This window comes from Salmo salar, chromosome ssa15, assembly GCF_905237065.1.
Source record: "Salmo salar chromosome ssa15, Ssal_v3.1, whole genome shotgun sequence".
Lineage (NCBI taxonomy): Eukaryota > Metazoa > Chordata > Actinopteri > Salmoniformes > Salmonidae > Salmo > Salmo salar.
Window position 1 is genome coordinate 78,117,124 of NC_059456.1, and position 21,065 is coordinate 78,138,188.

The 21,065-nt window shown below is 44.5% G+C and overlaps 1 protein-coding gene across 6 annotated transcripts in view; it reads left to right on the plus strand.

The window, feature by feature from the left end:
* Positions 1-1,432: 1,432 nt before the first annotated feature.
* The window catches only part of si:dkey-178k16.1 (protein 4.1), a 118,492-nt gene continuing 98,859 nt past the window's right edge, over positions 1,433-21,065 (plus strand). For 3 of the 6 annotated variants that reach the window (XM_014145842.2, XM_014145846.2, XM_014145848.2), the window contains exon 1: positions 1,434-1,745. The gene's annotated coding sequence lies outside the window, so the exon portion shown is untranslated. Of the gene's footprint in view, positions 1,746-21,065 lie in introns of all 6 variants that reach the window. The other 3 variants (XM_014145847.2, XM_014145849.2, XM_014145841.2) reach the window with 2 other exon arrangements.

Genomic DNA, 21,065 nt, shown 5'->3' on the forward strand with positions numbered 1-21,065 from the left:
GTAAATCAACAACAGAATGGCTTCAACAGAAGAAAATACACCTTCTGGAGTGGCCCAGTCAGAGTCCTGACCTCAACCCGATTGAGATGCTGTGGCATGACCTCAAGAGAGCGGTTCACAACAGACATCACAAGAATATTGCTGAACTGAAACAGTTTGTAAAGAGGAATGGTCAAAAATTACTCCTGACCGTTGTGCAATTCTGATCCGCAACTACAGAAAACATTTGGTTGAGGTTATTGCTGCCAAAGGAGGGTCAACCAGTTATTACATCCACTTTTTCCACCCTGCACTGTGAATGTTTACACAGTGTGCTCAATAAAGACATGAAAATGTATAATTGTTTGTGTGTTATTAGTTTAAGCAGACTGTGTTTGTCTATTGTTGTGACTTAGATGAAGATCAGATCAAATTGTATGACCAATTTGAGCAGAAATGCAGGTAATTGCAAAGGGTTCACATACTTTTTCTTGCCACTGTATGGTGGGAATTCATGTTAATTCATGCTAATGTTAGTGGTTGCTTTGCACTGCTTGCAGTTAGCCACTGATTCCTTACAAACCACTCATTGTTATATTTGCGATTTCCAACTTGTTGTGTTATCTTTATGTCCTCAGGCCGATGAGCCCTGAAAAGTGTTATCTATAATTTCTCTTCATTATTTCTCTTCATATGACAAGGATTCAAAATAATTTGCCAGTAGATTGTCGACTTGATTCATGATGATGACTGCTAGCTAAGATTTTGAAAGTAAGATGTTGACATGATCAGTCCAATCAAAGCTACTGTACATATAATGTGATTTGATGTCATTTTATCTGTGGCCAATGACCTTGAGCCTTCTTGGAAGGGCACTTGTAATATAACTCTATGGCAGAACCCAAAGGGCTGAAATTTTGGATGTCTATCCTTACTAAGGACTTAAACTTGGCGATGACGTAGTGTCCCCATGAGTGACAGAACACTGAGCCAATCATGGTGCAATGCTCCTATTTTCTGCTGGCTTGCCCCACCAGCACAGAAAGCACTGAGCTAGGCTGAAACACCTGCATTTTGGAGCTGCCTCACTCAAGAAAACAAAAAAGAGACCATGTTTGTATGTGGCTTTATAAACTCAATTTTATATATATATATATATATATATATATATATATATATATATATATATTTTTTTTTTACATTGTTTGCAAACTGTTATGTGACACATATTAATGCCAAAATAACATGCAAAACAGGAAAGCCCCCCCCAAAAAATGACATTTTATATCAAAACAGGTGGGACTTTGCCCTGAATGACGGATCGCCACTGGCTGACATGGCTAATTGAGTGACTGTCAGCGACTGATATAATAAGAGACAAACTGCTGATGCACAACCACATTTCGAAATTGCACCTGGTGTATTCTACTATTCTTACTTTCATTAGTAAATTGAGACCCGACTGAGTAAAAAATAGTTGTGTTGTTGTTTTGTATGTCTGCACCGACCCTGTGTCCAATATATGGTAGCTGGAGCAGTCGACACATCACGCGCGTCGCTGGGAGTTCCCTTGTCCCCTATAGCACGCCCCTCCGTCTTTCCTCCGCGCCTTCCCGGTCGTGCCTCCCATCTATTCTCTCGCGCCATCTCCCGGGGAAAAGAAGCTGAGGGGCGGTGGCGGCGTCGGTGTAACGTTGCTTCGCTGGCCTGTAACCTCAATGGTCCACATCTAGACTGAAGACTGACAGTTGGACCCGACAGGACAGGTAGCCTTTATTTAATTGTTCTGCATTCTCTGGCAGTTTTCTTGCAGTGTATGGGAGGCACAGGTGTAGCCTGTGTATCATGTGAGCATGACATTGTAGCCGACACCCGGAACGTTTTGTTATTCGTACAGTAGTGGAAAATAATGCCTGCACAAAACCGTGTGTTGACACCTTCCCATATAGGCTACCGGTGTTAAAGCCACCGCCGGTGTCGTGGAAGGATTGCAAGGGTGTTGCCAAAGGTTTAATCTGTGCAGTATGATCGGTCCGGTGTTCAATCATATGCCAAGACCAACATCCTTCTTCATGTATGATATGCTGGGTTATAATGCAGCGTAGCCTACGATAGCTAGTGTCAGTGTTGCTTATAGTAATGTCTATTAGGCTACGCGCGTAACAATGCGTTAGGACCCTGCGAGTCAGATGCAAGTGTGCCAAATCTGTTGTCCGAAAAATTGTAATATCCGGTATTGAAATAGGCAATTGACCAATGCAGTAGATTTGGCTGTGGTGACTACGGCTTTACTTGTGTGCGTTTTAAATGAATCAAATAGTCATTGTCTCACCTCTAGACAAGAGAACGAAGCCGGAGTATTGGTGCGGGTGTGGCAAAGGGGACAAGCAGCATGCGCGCCAATCTGTAAATGATCGTGCATGCTCTGGGTAGGCTACAGCTGTGTAACCAAAACGCTAAATAAATAGTTTAACTGAAATCGTTCAAAATCAAGAAAAGGTGGTAGAATTTAGAATCCTCGAGATGCACCTGCTACAGAATAAGTATATTTGAAAGCATGGATACATGTAGGCTAGCCTAGTTTTGAGTTCACAACCACAGCTGTAATCTGCTGTTACTGCTATTGTAAGACTGATGTTTGAGCGGGCAGTAGTTGTGGGATTGATTAAATATTGTAGAGGCAAGCCAAGTCTAGGTGAAAATGTATATTTCTGCATGACGGCTGTTAGAGAACATTATACACTACATGACCAAAAGTATGTGGACACCTGCTAATCGAACATCTTATTCCAAAATCATTGGCATTAATATGGAGTTGGTCTCCCCTTTGCTGCAATAACAGCCTCCACTCTTCTGGGAAGGCTTTCCACTAGATGTTGGAACATTGCTGCGGGGACTTGCTTCCATTCTGCCACAAGAGCATTATAGTGAGGTCAGGCACTGATATTGGGCGATTAGGCCAGACTCACAGTCCACGTTCCAATTCATCCCAAAGGTGTTCGATGGGGTTGAGGTCAGGGCTCTGTGCAGGCTAGTCAAGTTCTTCCACATCGATCTCGACAAACCATTTCTGTACGGACCTCGCTTTGTGCATGAGGGCATTGTCATGCTGAAACAGGAAAGGGCCTTCAACATTGAGATCAGTGTATTACAGCAGCTAGCTCTTAATGGTGAGCTGGTCTATACATACTTTCATTGCATCAGACTGAGCTTTCGGTACCAGCTACCGACTCATGCCTCCTCTAGTCTCACAACATAGTCCTATTTCTTACTGTCTGGATTCAATCTGATCTTCTTTTGGATCCTCTCGTTCTTTCTGTCCTTGCTACTCTACTTTCTACTCTACAGTATTTGACTGAGCATCTGTGTGGGTGTCAGTGATCAGTCTAGTGTGTATGTTCACTCACAGTGCTTCTCCACTGATCGCGCACAGCAACTGAAGCAGGATTTCACATAATTTCTCTATCCCCCCTATTTGGGGCCTGTTCAGAGGGAGGCAAGCCTGCCACTCCTCCATCCCTCCGTCTTACCTCTCCTTGATTACTGCCTGTTTCTGCTTCTCCAGAGTGCATTGTAGTCTTTGTGCCAACCAGTGCCATTGTCCTGTGCCCCTTGTGTTATTATGTCTCTCTGCAAAAGAGGGGTGCATATGAATACTATTGGTTTGGGGATAAGGGTTATGATCAACACATAACACCTCCAGATACATACTGTATTAGGAATTGCTGTACAGGACAATTTCTACAGGAATATTCCTAAAAGCGTATGGTTCAGTTAGTTTCCTTGTGAAAATTGCATTTTATGTTCATGTCACATAGAACACATTTCCCAGAAATAGAAGCCAATTGTCCATAAAAGATAATCGGGGTCTTGTATGGTCTCTGTATGTATACACCTTGTAACCTTTTCTGTGTAATCTGTCACTTCCACATGGGCCCTGGAGGGAGAGGTCACGTGTTACATGGACACTTTTACAGAGTATGCTGTTGATGTGACTCCTGTCTAGGTAATATATGCAGCAGACGAAACAGTTTGGAACAGTTCGTGCGTATATTATGACGACATTTTCTTACGTTATTGTTCGTTTTCGACTTCGGCAAGGGTTTCTTCTTTGGCTGTTTCGGGCACACAAACATTTTTTCCGAAGGCAAGTCGAAGTCGTCAGCCGAAGTCTACGCCCCCTCATTGGCGATTGGTCAACAGAAGGAATTCTTCAATGACGTGCCTGTTGTCATTCAACAAGAGACGACTCGAAGTCATGCAATTTTTAGCATGCTAACGCCTTTACAGTCATGCATGACACACTCAGACACACTGCCTCCCCTGTGTCAGATCCATGTCATTACGTGATTGATTTTCATTTTATGATATTTCATTGAATCTGCTGGAACAGTTATCTGTTCACAGCCATAGTGAATTCACCACTAGATAAACTTACATTGTCTCAGAGTCATAAGATTGATTGTAATAAACAGTCATTACACATTACAATTGACAGATGTTTATATCTTTCTAATGACAACATTGTGTTGGCTTTATGCCATTGAGAGGTAGCTAGATGACTGTATTACATCAATTTACCTCAGGAAGACAATGCATGTCCAAGATCATTCTCGTGTCAAGCAATATTGTCTCGAAAGACCAACAAAGGATTTTGCTGCTGCCAGGCACATTCCTCTTGCAATGGCTGTTTGCTTTTGCAGACACTGCTTTGAACGTTTGATTACACTAACTCACAGTCTGAACAGCTATTGGTTCACAAGTGTTATGCTCATTGCTCACTATTTAGGTGAACAAATTAATATGAAACAAACTGCCTCAGTCATGATGTAGCATGTGTATTATATCTTCCAATTAGAGGAACTAATAAACTATGAGCCTATTCTGTATTTGTCTATGACATCCTCTGCTAAACTAGCTGCTCACTATTTTGGTAGTGTGGCTGCATGTACCTATAGAGGATAATTCATAATATTTTTATGACTGCACACATCTGTACATCAGCTAACACCAATATAGCCTACAGAAAGAGGTACTGTTCCATGTCCTGTGAAGGTTCTCCCACTCGACTGCACATGTGCGCCCACCTCTACTACAGTAGGCAGCTCGAGCCAACTTCCACTCAGCATAGATTGATGGACTGACCATAAACTCCACTAGAATAAAATATCTGATTAATACAGCTCCGATAGTGTATGGACCGGCATACTAAACAGGCAAGGTTGTGTGAGGAAGGTCCCGTGATTGGCCAACATTGAGAATAAATAGGTTGGGCTCTATAATCATATGGATCGAGGTCTTTCACTTTATGTGAACTTGATATTTATTTTATTTATCCTTTATTTAACTAGGCAAGTCAGTTAAGAATAGGGTTGAAAAGGGTCGAAAACTTTCTAGTAAATTTCCGGAATTTTCATGGGAAGTTAAGCCCTGGAATTTGGGGAATTTTGCTTAAATTCATCAAAAAGTTAGCTTATAACAGTGAACCTTTTTTGTGGGATACACATAAGGGATTATAGGTCTTGTGGCATATTTTGGTTAAACTATCCCCAATTCAATGGAATCACAACCCTCTGCATGCACAGTGCATTCTTCCATCACATGTCCAGCTGATTCTCAAGATCTTGCACACTAATGAGATGCTATTGAGCACACACTACTACACTGTCTGAGCCAAGGACTACATGCTTTCTGGTAAGTTTTGATTACAATACTGGGTGAGGTGAATATATTTGATATGACATACATAATTTTTTGTTAACTAGTAATTAGTAGCCTACAGCAAAGTGTGTTTAAATAATTTCTAACTTGTTAACAATTTCTGCTAGGTAGTTTTTGCTACCATGTGGGTTTTAGCTTGCTTGAGCCTGCTAACTGAGGAGTGTTAATTCACCTGTTTCTATACATGTTTCATTTTAAAACATTTATCTAACAAATTAGTTGTTTAATCTAACTGCTTAACTATTTATCTGAACATGGAAATGTATTATTTTTTTTACTCATTTTTTTCAAATTTTTACAGGAAAATGCCACGGGCTGATGTGTGGAGACATTTCACTCCAGCTAATGTAGAAGGAAAAGCTGTGTACTTTTGCAAATACTGTGTCAAATCATGTGTGAAGAATGCAACAAAGATGCAGAATCATCTGGCCAAGTGCATGAAGCTCCCTCAGCGCTCACAACAAGCAACCTCTGACAAAAGTTCCACTACTTATATTCGAGGTGAAAATGATGAATCAGACACCTTATCGATAGCAACAGCTCATGGTCCTCCTGTAATCAGAAGCTTTTTTGACTCAATGGAGGAACGTAGTCAGAGAAATGCTGATGAATGTCTTGCTAGAGCTGTGTATGCAACTGGTTCACCTCTGATGCTTACAGGCAATGTGTAATGGAAGAGATTTCTGAATGTTCTTCGTCCAGCATACACCCCTCCAACCAGACATGCTTTATCTACTAATTTGCTGGATGCAGAGTTCAAGTGAAGTTCAAGCAAATCATAGAGAAAGCTGACTGTATTGCAATCATCTCTGATGGGTGGTCGAATGTTTGTGGGCAAGGAATAATTAACTACATAATCTCCACCCGTCAATCAGTATTCTACAAGAGCACAGACACAAGGGACAACAGACACACCGGTCTCTACATTGCACATGAGCTGAAGGCAGTCACCCTTGGACCACAGACAATTCTGCGAACATGAAGGCTACTTGGTCTAAAGTAGAGGAGTCCTACCCTCACATCACACCCATTGGCTGTGCTGCTCATGCATTGAATCTGCTCCTCAAGGACATCATGGCACTGAAAACAATGGATACACTCTACAAGAGAGCCAAGGAAATGGTTAGGTATGTGAAGGGTCATCAAGTTATAGCAGCAATCTACCTCACCAAGCAAAGTGAGAAGAATAAGAGCACCACATTGAAGCTGCCCAGCAACACCCTTTGGGGTGGTGTTGTCATCATGTTTGACAGTCTCCTGGAGGGGAAGGAGTCTCTCCAAGAAATGGCCATATCACAGTCTGCCGATATGGACAGCCCCATCAAGAGTATCCTCCTGGATGATGTATTTTGGGAGAGAGTGGTAAGCAGCCTGAAACTCCTGAAACCTATAGCAGTAGCCATTGCACGGCTTGATGGAGACAATGCCATCCTGTCTGATGTTCAGACTCTGCTTGCAGATGTAAGAAAAGAAACCCGTACTGCCCACTTCACTGTTGCTCCAAGCAGAGGAAACTGCAGTTCTGAAATACATCAAAAAGCATGAAGACTTCTGCCTGAAGCCCATACATGCCGCAGCGTACATGTTGGACCCCAAGTATGCTGGCAAGAGCATCCTGTCTGGTGCAGAGATCAACAAGGCCTAAGGTGTCATCACTACGGTGTCTCGTCACCTTGGCCTGGATGAGGGCAAGGTTCTTGACAGTCTGGTGAAGTACACTTCCAAGTAAGGGCTTTGGGATGGAGATGCAATATGGCAGTCGTGCCAACATATCTCATTAGCCACCTGGTGGAAGGGACTTTCCCCTGTTGCCTCCATCATCCTCCAAATCCCACGAACATCAGCCGCCTGGTCCTTGTTTGGGAACACACACACCAAAGCACGCAACAGGCTGACCAATACAAGGGTTGAAAAATTGGTGGCCATCCAGCCAAATTTGAGGCTTTTTGAGCCTGACAACAAGCCATCCTCAACAAGGTTGGAAAGTGACAGTGACGGTGAGGCCTCAGAGTCTGATGTTCAAGAGGTGGACATTGAGGAGGTCCAGGGAGAAGACATGGAAGCCTGAGAGGAAGACAAACAAAGCTTTAGTTTCTAGACTTTCATTTTACAGATGTATGTTGAAAACGTTTTTGGGAGATATGATGGATCATTGGGGATCATTCAATATTTTCTTTCTTTTGTTGTTCAGTGAAATCATCCCATGTGAAGAGTCAACTAATTTAATTAAAGTTCAATTCGTAACTAAAGAGTTTTTTTATTTCTATTAGAAGGATTTAATCATTTGCAATTATGTCTATAATAAGGTAAAATGTTTATGTTTCTGTAAATATATTTATGGTAAATATATCCAATGTAAAAAAACATCTACATTTAAATGGTATTAAAAATCATTTGCATATGTTTCCGTTAATTCCCATATATTCCCGTTAATTCCCATATATTCCCGATAATTCCCACAGAAAGTTTCCAACTCTGAAAATTCCTCAAAATGTGCAACCCTAGTTAAGAACAAATTATTATTTACAATGACGGCCTACTCGGGTCAAACCTGGACGATGCTGGGCCAATTGTGCGTCGACCTATGGGACTCCCAATCACGCCCAAATGTGATGCAGCCTGGATTCAAACCAGGTACTGCAGTGATGCCTCTTGCACTGAGATGCAGGTTCTTAGACCACTGCCCTTGATGGGACATAGATATTGTTAGCTTGCCAAATAATGGTATTGTGTAGAATACAAAGTGCAGTTTTATCTCACTATTGTCATCATTGATAGTAATTTCAGAATTACACTAGTAGTAGTAGCATCAGCAGCACCTTAAAATGCCATGAGCCAATTCTTGAGACTAGAATGCCTCCAGCCTCAGAGGTTGGCACCATTATCAGGGCAGATCAGAGACTAGGTTTGTGTTCATTGGGCACCGAACTGAAGAAAACTGACTCCAAAAAATAAATGGACCAATAAGCACTGAGGTTGTTGTGTCTGGTCAAAGCAGGCATGACAGAGATATATTTTAACATGCAAAAAGAGCCTAAAAGGTAGAATCAGCGAAATTACATTGCCATGAACAGCACTGCAGATATTGAGATGAGCAAGATGCATCACTTCACTCTCACATAGTTACACACAGTATCTGCACATGTGCATGGGTTCGCTTCACGGTGTTTACACCCTGGTAGCCAAGGCACCAAAACAGGAGAAGTGAGCTCACGCTTCAACACTCTTAGTTGTTGTTGAAATGTACCCGCTATGCTGTTTACTTTCTGCATCTACGTCATATCGCTGAGTCTACCTTTAAAAGATGCACACCAGCGATTAAATAAAAATTAAAAAACTTTTCCTGTTGAAAAACAATATCAATGAATAAATACAGCAATGTACATACACTTAATGGTCATTTTTTAAAATAAATATTTTAGACACAAGTGCTTCCTATTGGACAAAACATAATCCTAAACACAACCAAAGCAAGCTGTAAATGCATCCAAAAAGTGTGTAGAGTCACAAGCTTGATGTAGTCATTGTGTGCTAGGAATATGGGACCAAATACTAAACGTTGTACTACTTTAATACACTATAAGTGAAATTGTCCAAATACTTATGACATTTTTAAATGAGGGGACATTTTTAAACGGTGAATCAGATATGTATGAAAATTCCCTAAAATAAAAGGTGACATTCTATACTGTCACCTCATATATACTGTTACCTAATATAAAACATTTGATTTCCCCAAAAAAATGCTGGAGTATTGAGGCCCAATTTGTTTTATTGCATCACTGTCCAACTAGATACGGAGGTGAGTGTAAATAAAACCAACATCTATTTGCACCTCTACCTGTCTGCCTGAATCTTTGCCCTTACAACTGCTACAAGGTATTTTACAAACAATTCATGCGTCCTAATTGGAGGGAGATAGACAATACATTCGTGGAGAGAGATGACCCTATCACAGTCCTCGCCTTCTTGTCTTACGTATTCTGGACTGGTTCTTAATCAGTTATGTTTAGGGCTGTTGTTGGTAGACCTAACAGTTGTATATTTCTGTAAATTGAACCATGTGTTTTGCATTAAGATTATTAGGCTATTGCAAGTATCAGAGGGGAGAGACCAGAGACAGAGTATGATTCTCAGCAGTGGCGTGTATTCATTCAAGATATGGACTTGATGGAAAGACGATTGTCTTTTGTATTCTGGACTGGTTGTCATTCAGTTAATTATTTCTGTACATTGAACCGTGTATTTTGCAATAAATAATATTATTTATTGCATTTATTATTAGGCCTTTGTAGTTATTTATTATAATTTACATTGAACTGTTCCATAAGGAAAGGTTGCCGACCCCTGTATTATAGCTTCATGATATCTGGACAATCTTTCATATGCCAAGCCTTTTTGTCTCGTGCTTTAGACCCATCAGCTGAAATGTTGGTTGTCAAACACAGTTTGCCATAGTCTTCACGCTGTCTTCCATGTGCCTTCCCTCTCTGCTGTGACATGACACTGAGCCACCATGTTTGATAGATTCCTCCTGCCACCTGCCGAGCAGATGAAGGATTGGCCCCAGGGCTTCAGAGACCCGCCCTAGCACGCTTCACATTTTTGGGGCTACAAATTGTCAGGGTCTCTGTAAGGAAGAGGGCATGATTACAGATAGGCACCGTCAGGTCATGACGGATGGCACATCAAGGCACATCATTCTGCAGAAAATGATCCCCCCATTATTTACGTTACAATCTGGGCATTTATCTTAAGCTAGCTACAATCGACAAGCCTTTGTTGTGCTACCATACTATATCTATACTCAACCTCCATTGTTTGAAAGTGACATTCTGCAGTATGAGTTAGGAGTCTTTCTACTACAGTAGATATATGGTTTCAACATGTCATTGATACTGATGTATCGTTTCAACGGAGCTGACGCAAAGTGGGGATTGTTATCTTGACTCTGTCTCAGGAATTGAGAGAAGAACAGAGGTCATCTCACAGACACAATGGAGTCTCTGATTGACATTCCAGACTCACAAAGTTCCAAATCCCTCACTATCCCTTCCCCTTGGCCCTAACACTCCATTGTTTGCAGATCTGTAATGTGTAAGCAAATGGGCAGAACCTCCACCACACCACACACACACACACACACACACACCACAGGGGGTGTGTGTACAGAGCAGATATTAATAAGCTCCCAGACATTACTTGAAATGTCAAAACGTACAGCAGATTAATTGGCCGACAACACAATGCCAAGTTGGCATCAAGAGGACATTGAAATCCATTGCCCAGCCCGGTAAACTCTATTTTAATACATGCCGGTATTGATGCATGGACTGGGTTGGATTTTTACCTTGCCTTAAATAACGGTATTTTAATGTTTAGTTTCAAATCAAATCAGTCACATGTGCCGAATACAACAGCTAATGTGTGATCCAGAAAACAGCCAGTAGCCCCAGAGTCTATGAAAGCAGGAACTGCCCATCGCCCAGAAACACTGGAAACAACTCGGAACCCCTCCGTCCTCTCACGACGACGTTCCCAAAGCCGGTTGTCAATCCAGATGGCCAGAATGATAAGTTCATCCAGAGTGTCAGGGTTGTCCTGGGAAGCCAGTTCATCCTTGAGAACCTCGCTGAGTCTGTTCAGAAAGGCTGAGTGAAGTGCCTCTATATTCCAACCGCTCTCAGCAGCGAGCATCCGAAAGTCAATGACGTAATCAGCTACTCTCCGGCTGCCCTGCCGAAGCGCAATGAGTCTTTGAGCAGCGTTCCTGCCACTGATGGGGTGATCAAAAACCCTCTTCATCTCCTAGCTGAAGCTTTGCCAATTAAAACAAATATCTGATTGCTGCTCCCATATGGCCATGGCCCAGGCCAGAGCCCGTCCTGAGATCAAGGAGATGACGTATGCCACTCTGGAAGGCTCGCTGGGAAACGAATGGAGGAAGACGCTGGGCTGGTAGGGAGTGGAGGATTAGGAACAGCCACAGGTACAGCAGCCGTTGCTCCCGCCTGTTCTGTCTGCACCGTGAACACAAGAGTTCTTAAATCATCCGACAATGTCTGCAGCCACGCCTCATGGCAACCAATCACAGTTCCATGGTGGGTGAGAGCCGACTGTAAATGGTGGAGTTCGGAATGTTCCTTGGACGACTGAGAAATCTCTGCTTGGTCCATTGTAGGCTTAGGTCTACTGTAACAATAGTACTAGTACAAACTCAAACCCAGGCGCAGAGAAACACAGCAAGCAGAGGTCAAGGTAAATCCAGAACTTTTACTTAGAGTCTTAACAGAAACAAGGCAACCGCACAAGAGCACACTAACACATGAGTCCTAAGACAGATAAAGGCCAACAGAGGAACCTAAATAACAAGGCAACCAGGTGAACAGAGAAGGTAATAAAACACAGGTGAATCCAATAAGTAATAATCAGGGTAACTTGGAACCTAGAAAACAGGGTAAGGGTGCCCTCCAGTGTTAACCTAAGGAAACAACAATCAAATGACACAGAAACTGTGACATTGTCATCTCTTCACGCAAATGACAGGGATTTGGGCCTGTTCCCGGAAAAGCAGAATGTCGGGCTCGTCGGACTCGTTAAAGGAAAAAAAAGCTTCTGCCAGTTCGTGGTGAGTAATCGATGTTCTGATGTCCAGAAGTTATTTTCTGTAATAAGAGACGGTAGCAGCAACATTATGTACAAAATAAGTAAAAAAAAAAAAATTACAAACAACGCAAAAAAAAATACATAAAAACACAATCGGTTAGGAGCACGTAAAACGTCAGCCATCTTCTCTGGCGCCATTTTTACATGTTAAATGTAATATAAATGTTATTAACTGAGTGATGAAACTCGAAAAATTATGGCCATCATCCATTCTTACCGCTAGTAAGAGACTGCTAACAGTTGAGAACTGCTAATTTGCTAGCAAGCGCTTTGTGTGCGCACATGTACATTTTTTGCCATGAATAGTGCCCGTTAGGCAGCGCTGGAGCCAAAAGCATCCTAGAAATCGGGACAATGCCCCTTGTGGCAAAAGTAAGAACTGCCATTGAATCCATTGAAAATGCATGGTCAGAAGCTAGGTTTTCATTCAATTAGGGACAGATTTTCATGCAAATATTCTACAATCTGCATAAAGAAATTACATGCATTTTCTCACCAGTGGTGAGTTTCCACACGTAATGCACACAAAAGTGCTTTTCCACTTAAGCTTTTCATGTACCGAATAAAAATCGAAACTTGAATGTATTTCCATCGCATTTTCAACTCTACTGATAGTTTTGTCACAGAAAGCCCCATTAAAATCACTTTTTTTTGCCACTCTAGGGTCATGCACGACTCATTAAGCATATTTAGAACTTTTATTATTCAAAAACATAAAATACCGTCAAATACCATAACACCGTAAGAAGAAATAAAAAATATTGTGATATAATACAGTATTTTGGCCATATCGCTCAGCCCTAGCCCAGCCTCTAGTGTTCTGCAACATACTTCTAGCAATGATCTATGAACAGTAAGCTCAGCTGCGTTGCAGGCCACAACAACCACCTAACTGCCTCATTGTCTTTTTAATCAAGGGGATTTTCTTATCTAATCTGCTGTCATTACGTCACTCAGAAAACGGTTCCAAAAGTTTTTTTGGGCTGTCCCCATAAGAGAACCCTTTTTGGTTCCAGGTAAAATACTTTTTGGTTCCAAGTAGAACTTTTTGGGGTTCCATGGGGTTCAAGACGTAATGACAAGGAGCTTCTTTGAAGAGATAAACAGTCAAAGGAGTTGTGCACATAAGCACCTGCCGTCCCATTCCCTATTATCTCCTCTAGGCTGAAGATTAAGTTTGCAGTGACCATAACAGATGTGGAGCTTTCAGTAATTGAGTTGCATTGCGGCCTAAATGAAAGAATTGATTGGCTCCCACGTCTTGACATGTGAAATGAGCACCCACGTCTCTGTCACTGATCAACTCCTAAGACCATTTCTCTTCACACACACACACACACACACACACACACACACACACACACACACACACACACACACACACACACACACACACAGCATATTACATACACTCTTAGAAAAAGGTTTCCAAAAGGGTTCTTCGGCTGTCCCCATAGGAGAACACTTTTTGGTTCCAAGTATAACTCTTTTGGGTTCCATGTAGAACCCTCTGTGTAAAGGGTTCTACATGGAACCAAAAAGGGTTCTTCAAAGGGTTCTCCTATGGGGACAGCCAAATAACCCTTTTAGGTTCTAGATATGTCACGGATCCCCCCGGCACTGATGCTCATTCTGTTTACCAGTTCCGGAGATCTACGTCACCGGCTTTCTAGGCTTCACTGAACGGGATTCATTATCATCAACCCCGGACTGTCTTGTCTGATTACACACACCCATTTCCCCTGATTAGTATGTTATATATGTGCCCTCTGTTCCCTCGGTCTTTTGTCGGTTATTGTTCCCATGTCCGTTGGTCGTGTGAGTACCTATGCATTGGTGCAGCTGTTATGCTGCATGCTTTATATATTGTGTATTGCGGGTATCATCCCGCGTTGTTCAACGAGGTTTACCTTCGCTCTTTTGTTTGGGTACAGCCCAGTGTTTTGTATACGTGTTTGTTTTGGGTATATTAAAAACCCGTATTGTGTATTCCTGCGCCTGTCTCCAAAATCCTTTATACCAGCGTGACAGAATAACTGACCCGCAAAATGGAGACAGCAGGAAAGGCCGAGCTGGCGACCATTGTAGGGACAGTACAGCACCACAAGGACTGTCTCTCCAGATTCGGTATTGCCATGGACTGTGTGCTGGCAACCATCCTGCGCGTGGAGTGGAGTGTGCATTCCCTTCAGTACTGAGCCCGGTACCAGCTCCCACACAACGACCTACCTCTGTTCCATCGGAGCCGGTCCGTGGAATAACCCTGTCCCTCCCGGAGCTCTTCGACGGCGCACCAGCAAAATGCAAGGGGTTCCTTCTGCAATGTGACCTGTACCTCACTCGCTACGCCGGGCTTTTTCCGGGAGAGACAGGGTTGCCACCGTCATCTCGGCACTGACCGGACGGGCTCTGGACTGGGGTGCCGCGGTCTGGGAGACGGGCGGACCCGAGGTTGAGTCCTACGAGCGCTTCACCCTCCTCTTCCGCTCGGTGTTTGATCATCCTGGGGAGGGCTGAGAGGAGGGTGAGCGTCTACTCCGACTACGCCAGGGATCTAGGACCGCCTCGGAGTTCGCCCTAGAGTTCCGGACCATCGCGGCCTCCACCGGATGGAACGAGTTGGTTCTGGTCACCGTTATCCACAGCGGACTGCGGGAGGGGGTACAACTGGAGTTAGGTTGTCAAAACGGCAGGCTGTCATTCGAATGGCTCATCAGCATGGTGATCTGGTTGGTCCTAAAGAAGACCTGCGCGGAATTTGGAGCCCATGGCTACCCCTGCTCCGTGGCCAGAGCCGATGGAGGTGGGCTCGGCACGTTTGCCTGAGGCAGAGCATAAGAGAAGGAGGAATCTGGGCCTCTGCTTCTATTGTGGTGAAAGGGGTCATTTCTCCCCGACCTTCTCTCTATCCACTAGGAGGCGAGGAGGTGACAGGCCAGGGAATTCCCCTGCACCAACCCAGGTAGGAGGCAAGGTCTCTTCTCCTTGTCTGTCAAATCAACCAGTGTGTTTCCCGTTAAATTCCCTTAGTACCCTAGCCCTTCACTCCCATTAGCTCTGATTGATTCCGGAGCTGCCGGGAATTTCTTAGCTAGCGCACTGGCCACTGCATTATGCATTCCTTTGTTTCCCCTACAGTCACACATTCCAGTTCGAGCCCTGGATAATCGTCCAATAAGGACAAGGCTCGTACATCACATCACATTACTGTTCCTGTTTCTTTTCTGACCATGACACTCATTCAGAACAGATCACTTTCTTGATTATAGACACCCCCACGCACCCCATTGTTTTAGGTCTCCCCTGGTTGAGTTTGCATAACCCAGTTATTTCCTGGTCCGATAGGAGACAGCTGGGTTCCTGGTTGGTCGCATGAGTGTCAGGGGAGGGGTCTCGCGGTGTCTGTCAACACCACTATGGTGGAAAGTCCGGACTGTGCTCCTCAAGTGGATTTACCGGAGGAGTACCAGGATCTGTACCGGGTTATCTCAAAGACCCAGGCTACTCGCCCTTCTCCCCAACGCCCCTGGGACTCTGCCATTGACCTGTTATCTGACGCAGCACTCCAGAGAGGACATGTCTATCCTCTCTCCTATGCAGAGACCGAGGCCATGGAGAACTATGTACAGGAGAGTCTCCGGCAGAATCTTATCCGCCCCTCTAAGTCACCAGCCTCCTCAAGCTTCCTTTTTGTCAAGAAAGATGGGGGACTGTGCCACTGCATTGATTATCAAACACTGAACAAGGCCAACATCAAGTTCAGCTAACCTTTACCCCTCATCCCAACCACAATCGAACCAATGCACGGGGCGCAGTACTTCACGAAGCTGGCCTTGAGGAGTGCCTACAATCTGGTGCGCATTTGTGCAGGCAATGAATGGAAGACTGCTTTTTACTCGTAATGCCCTTTGGCCTGTCTAATGCTCCTTCAGTCTTCCAGGCATCAACAAAGTGTTTCGGGACATGCTGGGATGTAGTGGTCTATATAGGCGACATTTTGGTCTATTCTGCTGACCACGTCCAGCATCTCGTTAGTCAGGTCTGTGCTGAGAAGACTGTTGGAGCATGATCTATATGTTAAACAGGAGAAATGCTTGTTTTTCCAGCGGTCCAAGTCCTTTTTGGGCTATCTCATCTCCATGGAGGGAGTGGAGATGGAGGAGCAACGTGTCAGCGCAGTCAGGTCATGGCCCATCCCCAACTCCGTGAAAGCAGTCCAGCGATTCCTGTGGTTCGCCAACTATTTCCAGAGGTTCATCCGGGGCTTCAGCATGGTAGTCGCGCCTCCTACCTCCCTGCTGAGAGGAGGTCAGCAGCTTCATTCGACGGCGGAGGCGGAGAGGGCGTTCGAGACACTGAAGGCACGTTTCACCATTGCTCCCGTGTTGGCACATCCCGACCCCTCACTCCCCTTCATCGTCGAGGTGGATGCCTCCGAAGTAAGAGTTAGGGCAGTGCTGTCCCAGCATACCGGAACCCCTCCAAAGCTGCAGCCCTGCGCTTTCTACTCTAAGCAGCTGAGCCCCGCCCAGAGGAATGATGACGTAGGGGACCGGGAACTCTTAGTGGTCAAGAAGGCTTTGAAGGCGTGGAGGCACTGGCTGGAGGGGTCCAAACACCCTTTCCTGGTATGGACGGACCACCGCAACCTGGAGTACATCAGCACAGCGACGAGGCTAAACCCGAGACAGGTTCCAATTCACGATTTCCAATAGGCCAGGCTCACCTCTATGACGCAGAGGAGAGGCAGGGAGAGGAGACCCTCATCATCCCTCCATTCCGCATAATTGCTCCAGTGGTATGGGACATGGACGCTGACATACGGCAGGCCCTGTGTACGGAACCAGCACCTGCACAGTGCCCGGAGAACCGCACCTACGTGCCCACAGGTGTGCGGGACCGCATCCTTTCCTGGGCGTTCACGGCGCCTGTGTCGGGTCATCCTGGGATAGGCTGTACCATCGCCTGCCTAGCGGAAAAGTACTGGTGGTCCACCTTGGCTAGGGACATCCGGGGTTACGTCTCTTCCTGCTCAATCCGTGCTCAGTCTACCCTGGTCTCACCTCTCGGTGGACTTTGTCACTGACCTTCCCCCCTCCCAGGGAAACACCACCATTCTTGTCGTTGTGGACCGTTTTTCCAAAGCTTGTTTCCTCCTTCCTCTGCCTGGGCTTCCATCTGCCATGCAAACCGCGAGGCTCTTTTTACACACGTCTTCCAGCACTATGGGATCCTGGAGGATATTGTGTAAGATCGTGGCCCGTTCATGGAATGCCTAGGGGTCACAGTCAGTCTCACCTCCGGGTATCGGCCTCAAGAAAATGGGCTGGTGGAGAGGATCTACCAGGATTTGGGAAGGTTCCTGCGGTGTTACTGTCAGGATCGGCCGGGCGGATTTTCTACCTTGGGCGGAGTACGTGCAGAATTCCCTCTGCCACTCCTCCACTAACCTCACACCCCAACACACACTGGAAAGGAATCAGCCGGCCCTGGCACCTTGGCACCCGAGCCAGACCGAGGCTCCTACGGTGGACGAGTGGTCACCGTGCGTCGGCACAAAGAACAGGCTGACCGCCACTGCAGTGAGGTGCCTGTTTTCTCCCCAGGCGACCGGGTCTGGCTTCGCTGACCAGGAAGTTTTACCGTCGGCACCCAGACCGACCCGCACTGCGACCCTGTGGTCGTCCCCGAGGCCGGTGTCGTCCCGCTGCTGGTGCAGCGTGTCAGAGGAGGGCTACTGTCACGGACCAGGATGGGATACTTTGGTATTTTGCCAATGAGGCCCTTTATCTACTTCCCCAGAGTCAGATGAACTCGTGGATACCATTTTTACGTCTCTGTGTCCAGTATGAAGAAAGTAATTACAATTATAATTGTTTTTGTATGTTTCAGTATTTCATTTTTTACCCCTTTTTCTCCCCAATTTCATGATATCCAATTGGTAGTTAGTCTTGTCCTATCGCTGCAACTCCCATACAGACTCGGGAGAGCTGTGCGTCCTCCAAAACATGACCCCGCCAAGCCGCACTGCTTCTTGACACCCTCCCCTAACCCGGACGACGTTGGGCCAATTGTGTGCCGCCTCATGGGTCTCCCAGTCGCAGACGGCTGCGACACAGCCTGGGATCTAATCAGTATGAAGAAAGTTTGAGTTCGTTTCTCGAGCCAACTCTAACTAGCGTTAGCACAATGACTGGAAGTCTATGGGTATCTGCTAATCCTGAAGTAGCCTTTAAAAAGTAGCTACAAATATTAAAATGTATAAAAAACAACTTCAAAGAAGTAGGTATTGACAGTATTGAAAAACCATCTCGTGGCTATTTCCAAATACCCCGGTATAGGTATATACGGTATACCACCCAAGCCTACTTATCATGCTGCGTGTCACATACGTCCTCTCGAGCTTGTTTATATAATTGTTGGATTGCCTCTGATTATGCACAGATAGGTTTGCCTGTCGCTAAAGTTGAGAGAAGTCTTCCGTCTGAGCCTTTCAAGAGTTAAATCCAGAGACCCGCTAGCAGACAGACAGCTGGCTGAGGGAAAAGTTAATCTAAACTTCCTTGATGCTTTGGTGACTAATACCACATTATCCATCAGCTGTTTACAAGTGTGGAGCAATTAAAAGACTGAATTAAAAACCCTATTTTGTTACTTCTTAATTAAGGTTTTCCTGGATGTGTTAAACTTTAATCTTAGCCAGCCTTGTGCCATTTCACTAATCCCACCATCTCATGAGCTTTATCCCTTGTTTTTTATATCACACTTCTATTCTAGCTAGAGAAATGGTACTCAAATCTGGATCAAAGTACTGAAAGATTTAGAGATGTCTGTAATCTTGTCTAATGTCCATTGGTGGCACTCATGGTTTCCTGTCTTTATGCTATAGCGTAGCCGATGTGGAATAACTACTCAGTTAGCGATGTGCTAGTCTTGTGCAAGTGATGTCATCCGCCCTGAGACCTAGAAGTATTGTTTCTCCAGACCTAGAAATGTATTTTTTTTAGGTCAGTGGTATTGATGGTGCTTCTTTGGGTTGCAAATGTTGCGTGCAGAGGGTCCCTTGTTCGTGCCCAGCTTGGGGGAGACAGGGACGGAAGCTATACGGTTACACTAACACCAGGATAAACATGTGGTTTGACTTACAGATACAGCAGGAGTAATATTTCTTTACATGATTAACTTAAGTATTCCACAACATAGTAGGGCTGACCACATTTAGTCGATGGGTCGATTATTTGGTCGACAGCCTGTTGGTCGACCGAGATTCCTTTAGCCGAACAGTAGCAGAAAAATATACAGTATCAGTCAAAAGTTTGGACACCTACTCATTCAAGCGTTTTTCTTTATTTTCACTATTTTCTACATTGTAGAATAATAGTGAAGACATCAAAACTATGAAATAACACATAGGGAATCATGTAGTAACCAAAAATCTAATTTAATTTATTATCAAATCAAATTTATTTTATATTTGAGATTCTCCAAAGTAGCCACCCTTTGCCTTGATGATAGCTTTGCACACTCTTGGCATTCTCTCAACCAGCTTCATGAGGAATGCTTTTCCAACAGTCTTGAAGGAGTTCCCACATAAGCTGAGCACTTGTTGCCAGCTTTTCCTTCACTGTGCGGTCCAACTCATCCCAAACCATCTCAATTGGGTTGAGGTCGGGTGATTGTGGAGGCCATGTCATCTGATGCAGCATTCCATCATACTCCTTCTTGGTCAAAAAGCCCTTACACAGCCTGGAGGTGTGTTTTCGGTCATTGTCCTGTTGAAAAACAAATTATAGTCCCAATACCGCAAACCAGATGGGATGGCATATCGCTGTGGAATGCTGTGGTAGCCATGCTGGTAAAGTGTGCCTTGAATTCTAAATAAACCACTCACAGTCACCAGCAAAGCACCCCCGCACCATCACAACTCCTCCTCCATGCGTCATGGTGGGAATCACACATGCGGAGATCCTCCGTTCACCTACTCTGCGTCTCACAAAGACCTGGCAGTTGGAACCAAAAATCACAGATTTGGACTCGTCAGACTAAAGGACAGATTTCCACCGGTCTAATGTCCATTGCTCGTGTTTCTTGGCCCAAGCAAGTCTCTTCTTCTTATTGGTGTCCTTTAGTAGTGGTTTCTTAGAAGCAATTCGACCATGAAGGCCTGATTCATGCAGTCTCTTCTGAACAGTTGATGTTGAGATGTGTCTGTTACTTGAACTCTGTGAAGCATTTATATGGGCTGCAATCTGAGGTGCAGTTAACTCTAATGAACCTATCCTCTGCAGCATAGTTAACTCTGGGTCTTCCTTTCCTGTGGCGGTCCTCATGAGAGCCAGTTTCATCATAGCGCTTGATGGTTTTTGCAACTGGACTTGAAGAAACTTTCATAGTTCTTGAGGTTTTCTGGATTGACTGACCGTCATGTCTTAAAGTAATGATGGACTGTCGTTTTTGGCTTATTTGAGCTGTTCTTGCCATAATATGGACTTGGTGTTTTACAAAATAGGGCTATCTTCTGTATACCACCCCTACCTTGTCACAGCACAACTGATTGGCTCAAATGCATTAAGGAAAGAAATTCCACAAATTAACTTTTAACAAGGCACACCTGTTAATTGAAATGTTTTCCAGGTGACTTCCTCTTGAAGTTGGTTGAGAGAATGCCAAGAGTGTTTAAAGCTATCATCAAGGCTTTA